The sequence below is a fragment of the Perna viridis genome, chromosome 9, assembly GCF_037379345.1.
Source record: "Perna viridis isolate PV_CMFRI_1.1 ecotype Kerala chromosome 9, ASM3737934v1, whole genome shotgun sequence".
Lineage (NCBI taxonomy): Eukaryota > Metazoa > Mollusca > Bivalvia > Mytilida > Mytilidae > Perna > Perna viridis.
In genome coordinates this window covers 20284831-20301979 of record NC_142453.1, presented here as the reverse complement: position 1 = coordinate 20301979, position 17149 = coordinate 20284831, and the positions used below count along the sequence as shown (strand labels likewise).

Below are 17149 nucleotides of genomic sequence, written 5' to 3'. Positions count from 1 at the left end.
GGAACCATTTACAGTAAATATAGCAGTATGCATGTATATTTAAGTTGAGTTCATTTGAGTTTTGTTATGTTCAGTAACAATTTTTGTTACATTCTTTATTGGAAAAAAATGCAAATGTATGTGAATAGCTGGTGCCTAACCCTCTTGTGGCATAAGGAAGCAACCTTATGATTTTAGGGATAGTATTAGGATAAAAATTCCATTTTGCCTTTTCATTGTGAGGAAATTTCGTTCCTGTCTTTTTTACTTATAAATGTAAGATGTATAAATAAAAAAATGGACAATAAAAGATCCTGCTTATTTATTTCTTAAAATATTCAATCCCGTTTTCTTATTTTAAATTTTATCTTCTGTTTTGTTATGCTTAGACAGGCTTCCGGTTTACTCAGAATTAGAATATATTTAAACTGACAAAGACAAGACATGAAAACGAACAAACACAACAAAGAACATAAAATAATCAAAATAATATCAACAATTAAAGCAACAAAGGTAAATTAGCAACTCTGACTCCGCCAAAAACTGGGAGCATGGATCATGTACACTGGTATGGTAAGCGTCTTCTGCTTTTCTAGAAATACCCACCAAGCTGCTAAAAAAGTCAAGTCTTCGGTAGATAAAAGAGGAAAGAAAACCTATGACACGTTGAACAAATCGGTTCTCATGCAGATGGATACACCTTTACGATCAACGAGTTCATGATGACGACCATAAAACTTCTGTGGTGATGACTTCAATCGAAAGCAACATAACCCTGTTCATGAAGCCTAATTGTAAGAATCTAGCGCGGTACAAAAAAGTCTGCATAGTTTTACGGCAAGCTCTGGAATAACGTAAGTTGTAATATGAAATGTCCATAGGCAGGTGCTGAAGGGATGTAGCCACAACTATCAAAGATAATTAACATGTGCATTATGATTTATGATTTTATTTTTAATTACCAATAACACAGAATGCACATCTAAAAGCCACCGTGGATTGTTGATACACACACTGTACCTGTATTTAAAATAATTATTTGAACTGCAAGCTGAACAAGAATTTGTTAAGTATCTGTAAAATAATACACAAGGTTGTAAATGATTGTTATAGAAAAACACCAATCACCCGAAGTCACCACATAACAAAAGAGTGCGATGGAAATGTCTTAAATTATCTACATGTATGCACTCTTCGATACGGCTATGGATGCCCGGCACGGCTCACAGGAGTTATCCGGTCTTGTCCCCGATACGGCTCGGACAACCATATTCTGCGGTAGTCTAGAAAACTACCATACTTTAAAGAATATCGGGCATGGCAAAGAACAGTAAAAATATCTGAAATTAATGATTCTAGTTTGAAAAAAAACGAAATTGAAAGCCTAAAGCACATCGATAAAGAAAGTTTTATCATAAAAAACTTTTAATTCCTAGTGAATAAATGAGGCATTATCAGTCTGGTATTAAGCACATCCTCTTATTCACTCAAATTTCCTTTCTAGTGGCACTTAAAGTACCATTCTGTGTAATAAAAAAACGTCAAGCAATGAATGGGACATCATTTTTCTTAACTTGGTCTTGTTTGCTCCAAATATATTCGATGCATCTAGAAAAAAAACTTTTAATTCCTAGTGAATAAATGAGGCATTATCAGTCTGGTATTAAGCACATCCTCTTATTCACTCAAATTTCCTTTCTAGTGGCACTTAAAGTACCATTCTGTGTAATAAAAAAACGTCAAGCAATGAATGGGACATCATTTTTCTTAACTTGGTCTTGTTTGCCCCAAATATATTCGATGCATCTAGAAAACAACGAAAATGCTGTTTAAATTTATCCTGAAGCATCTGTGACATTGATATTTTTTCTGCTTATAAAGGGAAAAAAAGTTTTTGATATTTTTTTTCTGCCATTTTCAACTAAAGACATATAAACTTAATAAACGTGTTATGGTCATTTATGGAAGTCATGAGGCATAAATTGGATGAAGCTATAAGATCTACAACACCTTACTTACATTTTGCTTGATTCTTAGACAGAGATGTACTTAAATAACTAATTTGTTCCAAAAATGGGGATATGAGTTTTCTATTTAATATGTAAATCAATTTTGATGCTCACCAAAACACCTTTGCACATATCCATACGTATAATTTACACACGCGAGTAAATGTGTTCACGTGGACGAAATTTCATCCGTGTGTAAATTTACATAATTGTATGCTAAGAAATATTGTCATGATAACAACTAATAATAACTTATATTGTTTACAACAAATTATGTTTTTTATATGTTTAGGACCATCTTGAAAAACATTTTTAAAACTTATGTTTATGACAAACAAATGTATTGATGAAAAACAAGGTAAGATAAATCATGTAGGAAATTCAAGTCTTCCATTGGCCTAATATATTAAAAAGGTATCTCTATCATGTAATCTTAGGAAAAATAAATGTTTCTATGTGTTTTTATAGACACAAAACCATTAGTTTAAATTTGAAACATATGTTTCCATATATTTCAAAACATAAAAAAATTAACGTATGTTGCATTTTTTCCTGTGTAAAAGGCAGCTCGATGTACATTTATGTACCTGTCCGAAAATGATACTGAGATTGATTTGTTGAAAGAGTTGGTCCGTGGAGTTTTATGCAAACCTACATAGTATCATCGACACTTAACTAATTTCATAATACTTCTGTATATTAGAATACTTGGCTTCATGCAATTGATATCAAATTTAAACTGATATCTTTTTCGCCACGTCTATCAAATGGTTAAGTCGAATGGTTGCAATGTTTTAAAATGTACATTGAAGCATTTTTTCTACGTCGAAGTAACATATAAATTAGTATTGAACAGCATAGGTTATGCATATATATACTGATGTATTGCAAATATCTCTTCAATTAAAATTAATTTGTAGGACAAAAGCAAGTGCTATGCCAACTTAAGCAGGTCCTCTGAAAGTACTTTTATTCGTAAGTAACAATTTTCGTGGATTATGGAAAAGTTATTAGCTCGTAGATTCTTGAATTCGTAGGTTTGACACTTTTATCATACAAACGAATTGGAAAAGTTCATTTTCTTTTGGTTAAAAACCAAATGTCGTGGTTTACCAAACTAACGAAAACAACGAAAATTGGTACCCCACGGACAGTTATACCTTAACATAACATGTATATCATATTTAAAAATCATTCCGTTTTTGAATACCATTTCAAAAGTCATTGCCATGTTTGCAATGATAGTACAATGTAGAGCACAGTGATATACATTGTATTGTTTTGAAATGTTTTCTGTCCAGTGCCAGAAAGAAGCTTTCATTAAACTTTCAATTTGTGTAAGAATCAGTGTGGTGAATTTTAACTGATCAGACAAACTCTTAACTTGTTTTACTCATACATGCACATATTTGTACAACTCAAGAGTAATCAAGGGAACCAAGATTATAGCGGTAATCAAAAGAATGTAATCCAGTGACAAAGACCAGACATGGAAAATAGACATACACAACAAAGAATATAAAGTAACTAAAATCATACATACAAAGTAACAAAAGCAAATGAGCATCTCGGTCTCCCGCCGAGTTGTTCATAAAAAGTCAAGTCCGGGGTAGACAAACGAGGAAAGGAAAACTATGATCCGTTGAAATAATCAGTTTTCATGGTGCGAATGGATACACCATAACGGTCCACGAGTTCATGATAACGACCATAAAACTTCTGTAGTGATGACTTCAATCTTGTAGCAACAGAACACTGTTCCAGAAGTCTATTTGTTAGAGGTCTAGCGCGATACAAAAAGTCTGCGTAGTTTCGGCATAACGTATGAGTTGTGATATGAACACTCCATACGCAGGTGCTAAAGGGATGTTGCCACAGATGAAAGGAAAGTTTACAATTGTGAATGAAAAGTTATCACGTTTGTCGTAAAGTTTGGTCAATAGTTAAGTTAGAAACCGATTTTTGTTAAACGACCAGACATATACCAACGACCATGGAGATACTGAATATACTACTTAAACAAAATTGTCCAGTAACATTACAGTTTGTTTTTATTTTATTTGAACATTAATTTCCCTCAGTTTTTCATAAGTTGTATAAGACACATACTTTTACCTGTATAAGAGGTGAATGTGGAAAGGTGCATTAAGGCATGAAATAAAAATTACATTATAATATATCTTATAACTTTTTACTATTTTATTTCTAGAGAAAAATTACTAAATTTTAAACAAAGAGTACATCACAACCCTATATGTTCCAGTCCAGTATAATATATATACAGTTATATCCTCTCAAATGTTATTTTGTCGTCGTCGACTCCAACAAGTTTTAACCTGATAGTGGGTGTGCCATTTTCCTTTAAACGCCTCACTACTTCAAAAGTAGCACCCGCCGGGTATACTCTTTCTTTTTCCATGTAACATGCATAGTCTTCAATATTTAGAGGTTGCCACTGTGAATTGGTTTTATTGTCAATTACAAATTCCACTTCAATATCTCCGCTTGGTTTACAGGACGGAAATATTTGAGCACATTGTTTCTGCACCGACGATGACACGAAAGAGAGCCAAGTGAATTTTGTTCCCACTTGATATTTCGCTAAATCTGTTGCCGTGATTTTCATTTTTCGGTAGGTTGTGTGATTCTCTCGCTTAAGATTGTTCCAACAAAACAACAACAAATGGAACATAAGAATATATGGACCAAGGGCCAAGTCATTTCCGGTAGGTTTGTAGCCGATATCACACTGACGACGCAGTGCTGTATTAAGGTAAGTGTATAGATGTGTTGTTTCATCAGTATACACATTAACTACCATCTTATAGAAATCTAACATCGTAGTACAGTCCTGTATGCACTCACTTGCCACCCTGCATGCCGGATACAGAGACTGTGCCACACGGTCGCGAACCACAATCCAGTTGTTTCCGGCGCTTACGTACCTAAATATGTCATTCAGTAAATCGGGAAGACATTTAGATTGACTTACAACATGTGGGTGGAATGTGTTTTTGTACGCAGCCAATGTAAGCCGAAAAAGACCGTACTCTTCATTTTGAATTTCATTCGGTCCACGATAAAAGGTGTCAATGTTCTCATCATTACTTACTACCATATGATTTGACAGTATTTTGGAAACTTCAAGATGACCAAACAACTTTGCAATTTCTTCTGCCGTATTTCCCCCAGTATGGCCTCTATCAGAAATACCATCTTTAGATTTCAGACTTTTATCACAGGTAGGAAACTTGAGAAGGGTTCTAATTACGGCCTGATTATTCCAGTAAACTGCCTGTTGTATGATGCCCCATCGTCGGTCTTCCGGAATTAGGTTTAGTAAGTAAGATTTTTGTGGACGCTCGGGTGTCCCAATTATGCTCCAAATCTTTGACCAATTTCCCATTTTTGCTGCTGCAAATAGTTCTTTAATATCCTATGGTCAGCTTCAATGCTACGGGTTGTCGAAGAAATAGTACCCATTGTTGTACTTCTATATAAAATAAGAAACTAACATTGTTAATATCAGTCATAACATATAAATAAATAAAAAGTTCATAGTTTGGCTATTCAATTCTTTACTTTTATGTCTGTATTATGTCTTTTTTAACCCATGCTTCTTATTTTTATCATTTCATTCTAGAAATGAAATCTCCGCGTTTTCTTATTTATATATGTGTGCGCGGATCCAAAGAAAGGGATACCAGGCGTACAGCCCCTAACATGATTTTTTCTCTTTTTATTTGCGTTAAATCATGGTTTTTCACAAATTTCTTGAATCGCCTCGCTCTACCTTTAATTCTAATTACCCCCTCCCCCCACAATATCGGAAATCCTGGATCCGCCCTTTCTTTAAATGTTATATATTGAAGAAAACACTTTATATGAAGCATATCTGTATCAGTTTGGAAATAAATGATTCATTTAGAAAACTACATAGACCGTAATTATGTAAGTTTTTAAGTAATACATATTTCTAAATATGCATTCGATTAAAGGTATCATTTTCAAAAAGTCAATTTAAAAATACACTACTATTACATATATATATATATATATATATTTAACATATGTATTTGTTTTTTCAAATCTATTCTTATTTTACGTAGATATAATGTAGGAACATTGCCAAATTCAACAAGGAAGTTAATATTGAATGAACTTCCAATCATACATGATTCGTGTGTACAGAAAATTAAACTCTTTTCTGAAAGTGAAACAACTCCTGTATCTAAAATAATTTGTACACAAATCATTGGCTACCGAAAAACAGGAACTTTAAAGTACGTCAGATTGACTTTTTTACTTTCGATTTATTACATGTACATGTTAGGTAGTTCGCCAATAGTAGTTCTTCACATTTACAAAATGCAGTCGTTTTATCAAGTTTTTCAAAGAAACGTTACTCACCAACTGTTGGCGGTCTCATCGGGGGAAAGGAAGATAAGTAAACATTTTTTTCTTTGAATTGAAGCTATTTACACTTTGGTAAGTAGTTAAATGGTTTGAACTTAATTATTCAAAGTAACCAATTCTAACCGCAGCTACAATATCAAACATTTGAATTTGAAGGCTGCTGCTGTCGATTGCTCCAATCAGACAGTAAACCAATCTATCGGATTGGAAAGTTACTTCCCTTGGTCAAAAATGAAAAAAAAACAAGTCAAAATCGGGAATATGAAAAAGGGTTTATTAAAAACTAAGTATGCGATGCGATAAATACACGTATCAGTAACTTTCAATAACTTTTTCGTCCGTTGTATCTTAATATTCACTACGTTTTCCAGTGTTTAGATAACTGAAACATGTGTCATCTCCAATGCTCTTTTCATTTCTAGAAATTGGAAATATTGCATGTTCACCACAAAGAATCAGAACTACTCAATTTTTAGCCAAGCGGAAATAAACGATTACTTCCGATTGAATTCTTACATCCCTTTATAAATGACGGGTTTGTAATTTGCATCTGTACAAAAGTGTTCACTATTAATTTCACAACTATATGTTCCAGCATATTTTTTATTTGGATTTAAACACAAATGTTGCTCCAATCGAAAATTTATCTGTAAAAGACAGGATGTTTCTCGACAAAACTTTTGAACCGATCGGGAAAAAATGAAACTGTTAAAAACGACAGAAATCAATGAGTATAAAGATTTTTATACAAACAACTTTCTATTTATAACCATTCTAAAGATAAGACACATATCCTAGTAAAATAAACAGAGTTGCATAAGTAGTGATTTTTAAAAGCGACGAAAATTTAGTCAGAAAATTAACCACTTACCCAATCGACGAACGTAGTAATTATTACGTTTGATTCATGAAAACGATTCTTTTATATTCAGTATGATTAACATTTTCAGAAAACTGATGTTCGTCAGATATATATTTATTTATAGATTTTGGAATTACCTTTAATCACAGATTGATTTTGCCATAGGACACTAGGTTAGACATTATTGATCAAAATTGTTAGTTTTCAGAAAGGGAGGAATGTGTTACATGTAGGGCATTATGTGACTTTAGAATTATTATTACTCATGTTAAGTACTAGTTAAGTTATATGTATGGCCTCTCTCAGAAATACCATCTTTAGCTTTCAGACTTTTATTACAGATAGGAAACTTCAGAAGGGTTCTAATTACGGCCTGATTATTCCAGTAAACTGCCTGTTGTATGATGCCCCATCGTCGGTCCTCCGGAATTAGGTTTAGTAAGTAAGATTTTTGTGGACGCTCGGGTGTCCCAATTATGCTCCAAATCTTTGACCAATTTCCCATTTTTGCTGCTGCAAATAGTTCTTTAACATCCCTCTGGTCAGCTTCAATGCTGCGGGTTGTCGAAGAAATAGTACCCATTGTGGTACTTCAATTATAAAAAAAGAAACTAACATTGTCAATATCAGTCATAACATATAAATAAATAAAACGTTCATGGTTTGGCTATTCATTTCGTTACTTTTATGTCTGTATTATGTCTTTTTTAACCCATGCTTCTTATTTTTATCATTTCATTCTAGAAATGAAATCTCCGCGTTTTCTTATTTATATATAAGTGTGCGCGGATCCAAAGAAAGGCATACCGGGCGTACAGCCCCTAACATGATTTTTTTCTCTTTTTATTTGCGTTAAATCATGGTTTTTCACAAATTTCTTGAATCGTCTCGCTCTACCTTTAATTCTAATTACCCCCTCCCCCCACAATATCGGAAATCCTGGATCCGCCCTTTCTTTAAATTTTATATATTGAATAAAACACTATATATGAAGCGTATCTGTATCAGTTTGGAAATAAATGAATCATTTAGAAAACTACATAGACCGTGATTATGTAAGTTTTTAAGTAATACATATTTCTAAATATGCATTCGATTAAAGGTATCATTTTCAAAAAGTCAATTTAAAAATACACTACTGTTACATATATATATATATATATTTAACATATGTATTTGTTTTTCAAATCTATTCTTATTTTACGTAGATATAATGTAGGAACATTGCCAAATTCAACAAGGAAGTTAATATTGAATGAACTTCCAATCATACATGATTCGCGTGTACAGAAAATTAAACTCTTTTCTGAAAGTGAAACAACTCCTGTATCTAAAATAATTTGTACACAAATCATTGGCTACCGAAAAACAGGGACTTTAGTGTACGTCAGATTGACTTTTTTACTTTCGATTTACATGTACATGTTAGGTAGTTCACCAATAGTCGTTCTTCACATTTACAAAATGCAGGCTTTTTTATCAAGTTTTTCAAAGAAACGTTACTCACCAACTGTTGGCGGTCTCATCGGGGGAAAGGAAGAAAAGTAAACATTTTTTTTCTTTGAATTGAAGCTATTTACACTTTGGTAAGTAGTTAAATGGTTTGAACTTAATTATTCAAAGTAACCAATTCTAACCGCAGCTACAATATCAAACATTTGAATTTGAAGGCTGCTGCTTTCGATTGCTCCAATCAGACAGTAAACCAATCTATCGGATTGGAAAGTTACTTCCCTTGGTCAAAAATAATTAAAAAAAAAACAAGTCAAAATCGGGAATATGAAAAAGGGTTTATTAAAAACTAAGTATGCAATGCGATAAATACACGTTTCAGTAACTTTCAATAACTTTTTCGTCCGTTGTATCTTAATATTCTATACGTTTTCCAGTGTTTAGATAACTGAAACATGTGTCATCTCCAATGCTCTTTTCATTTCTAGAAATTGGAAATATTGCATGTTCACAACAAAGAATCAGAACTACTCAATTTTTAGCCAAGCGGAAATAAACGATTACTTCCGATTGAATTCTTACATCCCTTTATAAATGACGGGTTTGTATTTTGCATCTGTACAAAAGTGTTCGCTATTGATTTCACAACTATATGTTCCAGCATATTTTTTATTTGGATTTAAACACAAATGTTGCTCCAATCGAAAATTTATCTGTAAAAGACAGGATGTTTCTCGACAAAACTTTTGAACCGATCGGAAAAAAATGAAACTGTTAAAAACGACAGAAATCAATGAGTATAAAGATTTTTATACAAACAACTTTCTATTTTATAACCATTCTAAAGATAAGACACATATCCTAGTAAAATAAACAGAGTTGCATAAGTAGTGATTTTTAAAAGCGACGAAAATTTAGTCAGAAAATTAACCGCTTATCCAATCGACGAACGTAGTAATTATTACGTTTGATTCATGAAAACGATTCTTTTATATTCAGTATGATTAACATTTTCAGAAAACTGATGTTCGTCAGATATATATTTATTTATAGATTTTGGAATTACCTTTAATCACAGATTGATTTTGCCATAGGACAGTGGGTTAGACATTATTGATCAAAATTGTTAGTTTTTAGAAAGGGAGGAATGTGTTACATGTAGGGCATTATGTGACTTTAGAATTATTATTATTTATGTTAAGTACTAGTTAAGTTATATGCACATAAGGGGTAAAACAACGAAAAATCAAAGACTGAAGTCTTCAAAGTCGCTATTCATCAAATATTCTCTGTCACAGATTTTGGCTTACCTTCAACATCCGAAATGGCACGAATGCAATGTACTCTAAAATGATTTAATCAGGTGGTTTCCGCTAAAATATTGGTTCCTTTGATATGATTGTGTATTCTTTCGTAACCGTGATTGACCGCACAAGGATATCTCTGTCGCTCAATGATGACCAGAGACCCCCTGCAAATAGTGCCAGATGATTGCGTACTAAATTACACATATTGGAGGTTACCCATGGTCCCCTAAAGGAACATACTTGTGGATATAATATATTTACATAACATAGGGTTATCTCGGAGCCCCTTTTTATATGTTTACAGCTTGTGTTGAATCTGTCTGGAGAAACTCGAAAGAGTATAATTTGGAAGTTTTGAACAATGCGAACCATTCCAGTGTTTACGTTTCAGATATCTTGACTTTAATCCCCGTGGAAAAACTGAATGATCAGGCATTGTTTATTTTGATAACCCCAAAGAATGAAAAATTGTGCTCCATCATGATTTATAACTTTTTTTCTAATTCGCTGTTTCTCTACTCTTAGAGAGGCTATGCTATGCATGCACTATAATTTTAATATCATAGAGTGAAAATTCTATCACCGTTACCGAAAATTATTCCAGATGTATATACGTGTATTATTCCTGATAATTTGATAATAGAAAAAAAGGTCTTGGATTCATGAGTAGTATACTATGAGTTCTAGGCTTATCATTTTTCAGGTGGTGCATCTCAGTGAACTTCCAGAGAGAACCAACCTTTCAAAGGTAAGTCTTAACTATAAAGAAGGTTAGTGCCTTGTTTTTTTAATAGTTAACGTCTGCAATTTATTTTTTCAACGTTCATATTTCACAAGGTAAGTTCTGTTTTGTTTTCCGTCTTTAATTCTAAATCGCTTCATTTTTTAGCTATCTATAATATTGAATAGGTAGTTTCGTTTAATCGTTAACGTCTGTTCAATGTTCTGTCCAATGTTTTAAACTTCAATTTATCAGAAAGTAAGTTTTCCGTCTGTCATTCTAAACCGCTTCATTTTTTTTTCAGCTATCACAAAGTTGAATTGGATATTATTATTCCAAAGGCAAGCTCTATGTTTTCAAAGAGTTTTTCACAACGTTCATAAACATCTGTTTTACGATTATTGTTTTTCGAGTGAGTCACAACCCCAACAATTGTTTCCGTCATTTTAAAATCGCTACATTTTCAGATATCCATAGTGGCAGAAATATTCCAAGAGTTCTATTTTGTTATCACAATTTTAACAGAATTACAAAAGGAAAACGTTAGTCGCTATTTATATTGACATAATATTCTTTGTTCTACACAGAGTTTCAAACTCTTACTATTGATTGTTTTAATGAGTCATTACGTGAAAAACACCTGCCTCTTTTATTTCATCATTATTCCAATTAATCGGTTTTTCTCGGTCTCTCTTACTTTATTTTTCAGACCGTCAAAAGCTACGAATTATATATGCGAAAGGTAAGTTTTATTATGTAACCGAATTGTCGCTAAAATGCGTTCGTCGAAAACCTTCGAATAACATTCTAGACAAGTTGTAAACTTGTTTATTACATTAAACCATTTCTAATAAGAAGATAAGAAGGAACACTTATATGTTATTCATTTCAGTAGATAATGGTTTCTTTTTTTTTACAGCCCCACTCGGTGATTTCCCAGACCACTCCGGGACATTTACATTATACGGTGCCCCGTGCAGGTCCGGGTGTTAAAAGAATAGGCCTGCAGCAGCGCTAAGCATGTCGTAAAAGGCGACTGAATATTGCTCAGAAACATAGCCGGGGGCTAGGCGCTCTGCCCACAGAGCAACTGGGTTGTGTTCCCCAGGTGGTGGAATGGGGTACCCCTGGCATGTTACATGCTGGGTTTGTCAGGCTATAATACGGAAAACCTGACTGCAAACCATAGTGGTGCACCGTGTTGGGAAAGATGTCACGTTCCTCGTTCCACGTTCCAAAGAACCCTTCTGTGGTATTCAATAGGAGAAGGAACTAAATTGCCCGACCTTACCCACCCCCCCCCATTTTTCTAGTGGCAATCAAAATTTGTCGACCCTATCATCCTTGTGTCCCAACTTTTTTTTTCATTTTATCATCATTTCATGCTCATTTTATCATCCATTTCATGTTCATCGTCTGAATATAGCTGAAATATTGCTGCTCGGACGTTGAACCCCAACAAACAAACAAAAAAACATTATACGGTAAGTCATTATCATAATCACTTCATTCACTTTCATTCACTTTCTATTCAACCGTCCATCGATTGATTTATTTGACACCTGCTATTAAATTTCTATTGTTGCGTCTCAGACAGTTAATGGTTTAGTATTATTGATCGATGATGACGCGTGCCCAGCACACCCATGTTTATAAACACAAAAGGAGATCACTCTAATTTTCTGCGAGATTTGCGAGAAAAGTTTTGGTGAAAAGAAAAGTCTGACCCGTCACATGAAAGTCCACGAGGAGGACAAACATTCCTGTGATGTTAGCGGAAAAATATTCAACCGGGCGGACGTCAGAAAACGCCACCTGTGTATTTGACCGTTCCCGCTAAATTCAATGAAGAAGTACACCGATAACTGAAAATCAACATCGTCGGAGGACCCAGCATCGTTCTCCACCGGTACGACGAGAAAGAAGTTACCACCATACCCCCTGCAGAATACGACCACCCCAAACTGTGCAAAAAAGTCATCGGATTTATATTTAATGCCTTATATTTATAGTCCATTATGCAGGACATGCTTACCGGACATTTTGTTCTACGAAAGGCAGAAAATCATTTCAAAAGAGAGACTCCCCGTCGATACGAAGCCATGGCTATTGATTGGTTGGAATGGGAGGCCAGTCAATCGGGACACCGTATTCTACATCACGGAAATAACAAAGAGAAAAAAATTGGAAAGCATCCGGTAGATGGGTTTTGTAAACAAAACAACACCATGTATGAATTTGACGGTTGTATATTTCACGGACACGATTGTGCTTTAACACGCAAGCACAGTGGTATAAATCCCGTCAACGGTAAACCATTTACTGATCTACGCTCAAATACCATCAACAGGGACCACTATATTAAAAGAAAAGTATATACTTTGAAGATCATTATGGAATGTGAATGGTTGGAATTAAAAAGAAAATGAATCCCGAAAAACGACAATTCATGAAAACTAAAGCTCGTCCATGCGATTATAAATTGAAAATAACTGTGGAACAAATTTTGAACACCGTCGTCAGGGACAAATTATTTGGAGCCTTGGAAGTCAATATAAAAGTGCCGGATCATTTAAGGCAGAAGTTTTACGAGATGCCACCCATTTATACGGACATTTCCAGGGACGACATCGGCGACCACATGCGATAATACGCAGAGGAGCGCAACATCATGCCTCATCTGAGAAAGTCATTGATCGGCAGTCTGCACGGCGAAAAAATCATGAAATGTTGAAATGGTACCTGCCACACGGATTGGTCGTCACGAAAATACACCATGTACTCGAATATACACCGTCAGCTTGTTTTATAAAAAATTTAGAGGATATCAGCAATGCAGGATGATGTAGATCCGGATAAAAAGATCGTCGCAGAGGCAGAAAAGGTGAAAGGCAACTCCATGTACGGAACCACCTCCACTAATAAAGAAAACATAGAAAAATTGCTTTTTGTGACGAAACAAACGTTTCTAGATGTATAAATAACCACTAGTTTCGCAATTGTTATCAACTGACAGAAGACACATTCGAAGTAGAAATGTCAAAACAAATTATTACTTTTGATTTACCAAAACAAATTGCCTGTTTTGTATATCAATATGCTAAATTACGTATGTTAGAATTTTAGTATGATTTTATGGATGTATTTGCCGATAGAGGGACTTTCTATGGACTATGGACACGGATTCTGCGTACATGGCCCTTTCCACAGAGTCCTTAGAACAGGTGATACGTCCCCATTTAAAACAAAAGTTCGAGGGGGAAAAGCATCCCTGAATTCCCCGATCTGATACCCCCGAACATGCCGCTTTCGATAAAAGGACCCCCGGTCTGTTTAAAGAAGAATACAGCGGGGATGGGATTGTTGCCCTTTGCGGGAAAACCTATTATCGTTTCGTTCATTCTGATAAATTTAGCTGCAAAGGGGTCAATAAAAATTGAATGACATTAATGAATCGACCTACATGGACGTCCTCTCCTTTACATCGTCCTATTTCCTTTCTATTTTTACTTCTCAAAGACATTCCATAATTATGTATTTATTAACCAACAGCTCAATAATTCACAAATCATATTTTTTTATTATCATTTTGGGGCCGTCCGTGCTAGACCCGACATGGTATTTAAGGACGTTAAAAAAACCCATAGTAGTAGTAAGTTCTTCTTAAGACGTCCGTGCGGGACCCGACTGAGTATTCAAGGGCGTTAAAAAACCAATCACTCGCTAAGTCCTTCTCTTTTTGATCTGGTGGTGTCACAGAGCTGAGGCGAGTCTCTAAATTGCAATATAAAGTTTGCAGCGTATATCGAGTGATATTTGTAAAGGGAAATAGTATTTAGTAATATTTTGGGGAGAGTCTCGGGCTAAGTGAAAGACATTGGCTAGAAAATATCTAGCTTATTGTGTTTTATAAAGATTAAGTGGAAATAAAATTAAGTATAATAATTTGTTCATGCTGTTTCAATAAATGTTCCATAGCATACTCAGTGAGAAGTTTCTATTAAGGGTTTAGATGTAACCTATTGAGTTGATTTTGATTAACTTGGATTAATTTTAGATATATAAAGAATAGATATATCACTGTAATTCATATAAATAAGTTCTACTGTTTTGACGGCGAGGACAGTTTAACTTAAGAGTGAATGAAGATCTCTGAAAGAACCCGTTGAGAAATCAAGAAACTTTACGCTCGGTACATGTGACGATATAATAAATGATTTTTAGTGAAAAACATACGAAAAAAACACAAGTACTATCTTAATAAAAAAGATAGTCGACGCAGTAAAATTTGTTCTTTTTACTTAGAATTTTCTACATTTCAGTCAGGAAATAACACATGGAAAGCAATTTTAATTTTAGATATAGTTTTTTTTAAAGGCAACTAAGTTATCAGTATTTGGCCAATCGGGAAACAGAATTGCGAACAGATGGCTTGCGTTTCCATAGAAGAGCGTCTTTAAGGTCAAAGGGTAAAAATCGAAACTAGACCGACTGCGTCGGAAAAACTTGAAAGGGAAGCTCCAAAACACATCTGCCTCATACATGCATTAGTTTGAGCCTTAGATGGACATCTTCGAGACATGACATCGAATATCTAAAAACGTAGCTTTCTACATAAACTAAAACTGGTCTCACTTTTTCAGTAAAAGTTTCCTACTACTTTTTTGTATTTATTTGTTAATTACTAGTATCTCAAATTATTCAGATCCCAATACTCAATAATTGTCTCTATTATTTTCAGCTGTGTTTTGTTTTTCATCTTTTTAATCTGGATTCAATAACCTACATTTAATGTATTTGTTAAAACGTTCCTATCAACAGCGGTAGTAGTTCATGGACTGGGAGGGTCCACGGTGCACCCCTCCTCCAACTCGTCAACCTCATTGTGAGTTTTAGGTACATTCATACCTCCAAATACCGAATCAATTTGTTGCAAATGAATATTCACGGATCCTTTTTCAGTATAACACTATACAATGTATGTGTACCCCACTGGGTTCAAAAAGCGAAGATTTCGTTTGAGCGTCAAAGCCTTCCTGGGAAAGCATGTGTAAAGAAACTAAACAGATTGAGGTATCATCGTGTGTCCAAATGTCTCAGCTTTACAATGGTATCAAGAAAGTCGCGGTGTTACATAGGATCTGAAGTAAAATGAAAACAAGAGGCTCCCAGGAACCTGAATCGCTCACTTGATTTAATTTTGCCTTTCAAGGGCAATAAATTCAACAAGAAGTTGTCCAACAATTTGACTCAAGAGGCATTTTGTAGGACTTATCATAAGGATCATTTCAGCAATTGAAAGCTTCTTTCTATCTATCATAGTTTTTAAGATCTTGGCTGAAGACTGTTAAAAAAGTCATTTTTCATCTTTCAAGGGCAATAACTCGTCTGACAAATTTTATCCCAAAAAACTTTTGTAGGCCTTGTATGAAATAGCATTAAAAATAGCAAATAAACGTCGAAAAGGGCAATAACTCTAACATGGCTGAACAAATTAAAACGAAAATTTGACCACAGATAGATTTCACCATGCTGAATACTTGTACCCAGTCAGAATTTGGTGTCATTTAATAAATTTAATAAATCTTTAACTTTTGAGATATTCGCAAAAAAAACTGCTATCGGACCGCTATTTTTAATAATGGGGCGGGCATGTTTTTCAACGGATCAAAAATCCTCACATTTGTTCTATGTAATTTACCCAAAGAAACATTCATACCAAGTTTGGTTCCAATTGGTTAACTAGTGTCAGAAGAGAAGAGTTTTGAAAAATTGTTAACGACGACGACGACAACAGGCGCAAAGTGATGGCAAAAGCTCATCTGGCCTTTTGTCAGTTGAGCCAAAGATTGTACCCCTATATACAGGCTTTGTCGTTTACAAGTATACACAAATAATGCAAGTCTCTTAATAATCGAAGGAAAGCAATTTCTAGGAAATGAAGCTACTGTTTCCATATATCCAATATAAAGTCATCCATGAAATTCACATGTGTACACATGATGAAGTCTTTTGTTGATTGTTACCACCCTTCCTGGATACAATTGCAACATACACGTACAACTAAAGAATTTTATTGATCATCATTAGAAGTGATTAATAAACTCATTCTATTTTAACAAGGTCTTCCGTATGTGATTTTCTGAAAATGCCTACAGGCATAGCAGATTTAGCTTAGGTAATTCTGTAAAGTAATGGAATTCATGAAATACCAGTCATAGGACGTAAAAAAATAAACAATCAATCAATCTAAAATATTTAAAGAAAAATGAGACAGTTTTTATAACTTCTGACGTAAGTTTCTTTTATTATTTATTGCATGTACCTTCGCGTATGTCTTTACTTGTTTCAAAAATTCGGTATTCTAACATCCACAGTAAAACAGGGGCTAAATGCATTTTTA

General features: G+C 34.2%; 2 long non-coding RNA genes and 1 pseudogene across 2 annotated transcripts; 1 reads left to right on the top strand and 2 right to left on the bottom strand.

Moving 5' to 3' along the window:
- Positions 1 to 4163: 4163 nt before the first annotated feature.
- On the bottom strand, positions 4164 to 5476 carry LOC148607252 (uncharacterized; annotated as a pseudogene).
- LOC148607251 (uncharacterized) lies at positions 5350 to 8297 on the bottom strand. Its single transcript, XR_015915242.1, has 2 exons — positions 7637 to 8297; positions 5350 to 5481 (listed from the first exon to the last, which is right to left on the bottom strand). It is a non-coding gene; the product is annotated as an uncharacterized LOC148607251 (long non-coding RNA).
- A 153-nt stretch (positions 8298 to 8450) lies between these two features.
- On the top strand, positions 8451 to 15393 carry LOC148607250 (uncharacterized). The gene is made up of 3 exons (XR_015915241.1): positions 8451 to 8852; positions 10729 to 11488; positions 11666 to 15393. It is a non-coding gene; the product is annotated as an uncharacterized LOC148607250 (long non-coding RNA).
- The last annotated feature ends 1756 nt before the right edge of the window (positions 15394 to 17149 follow it).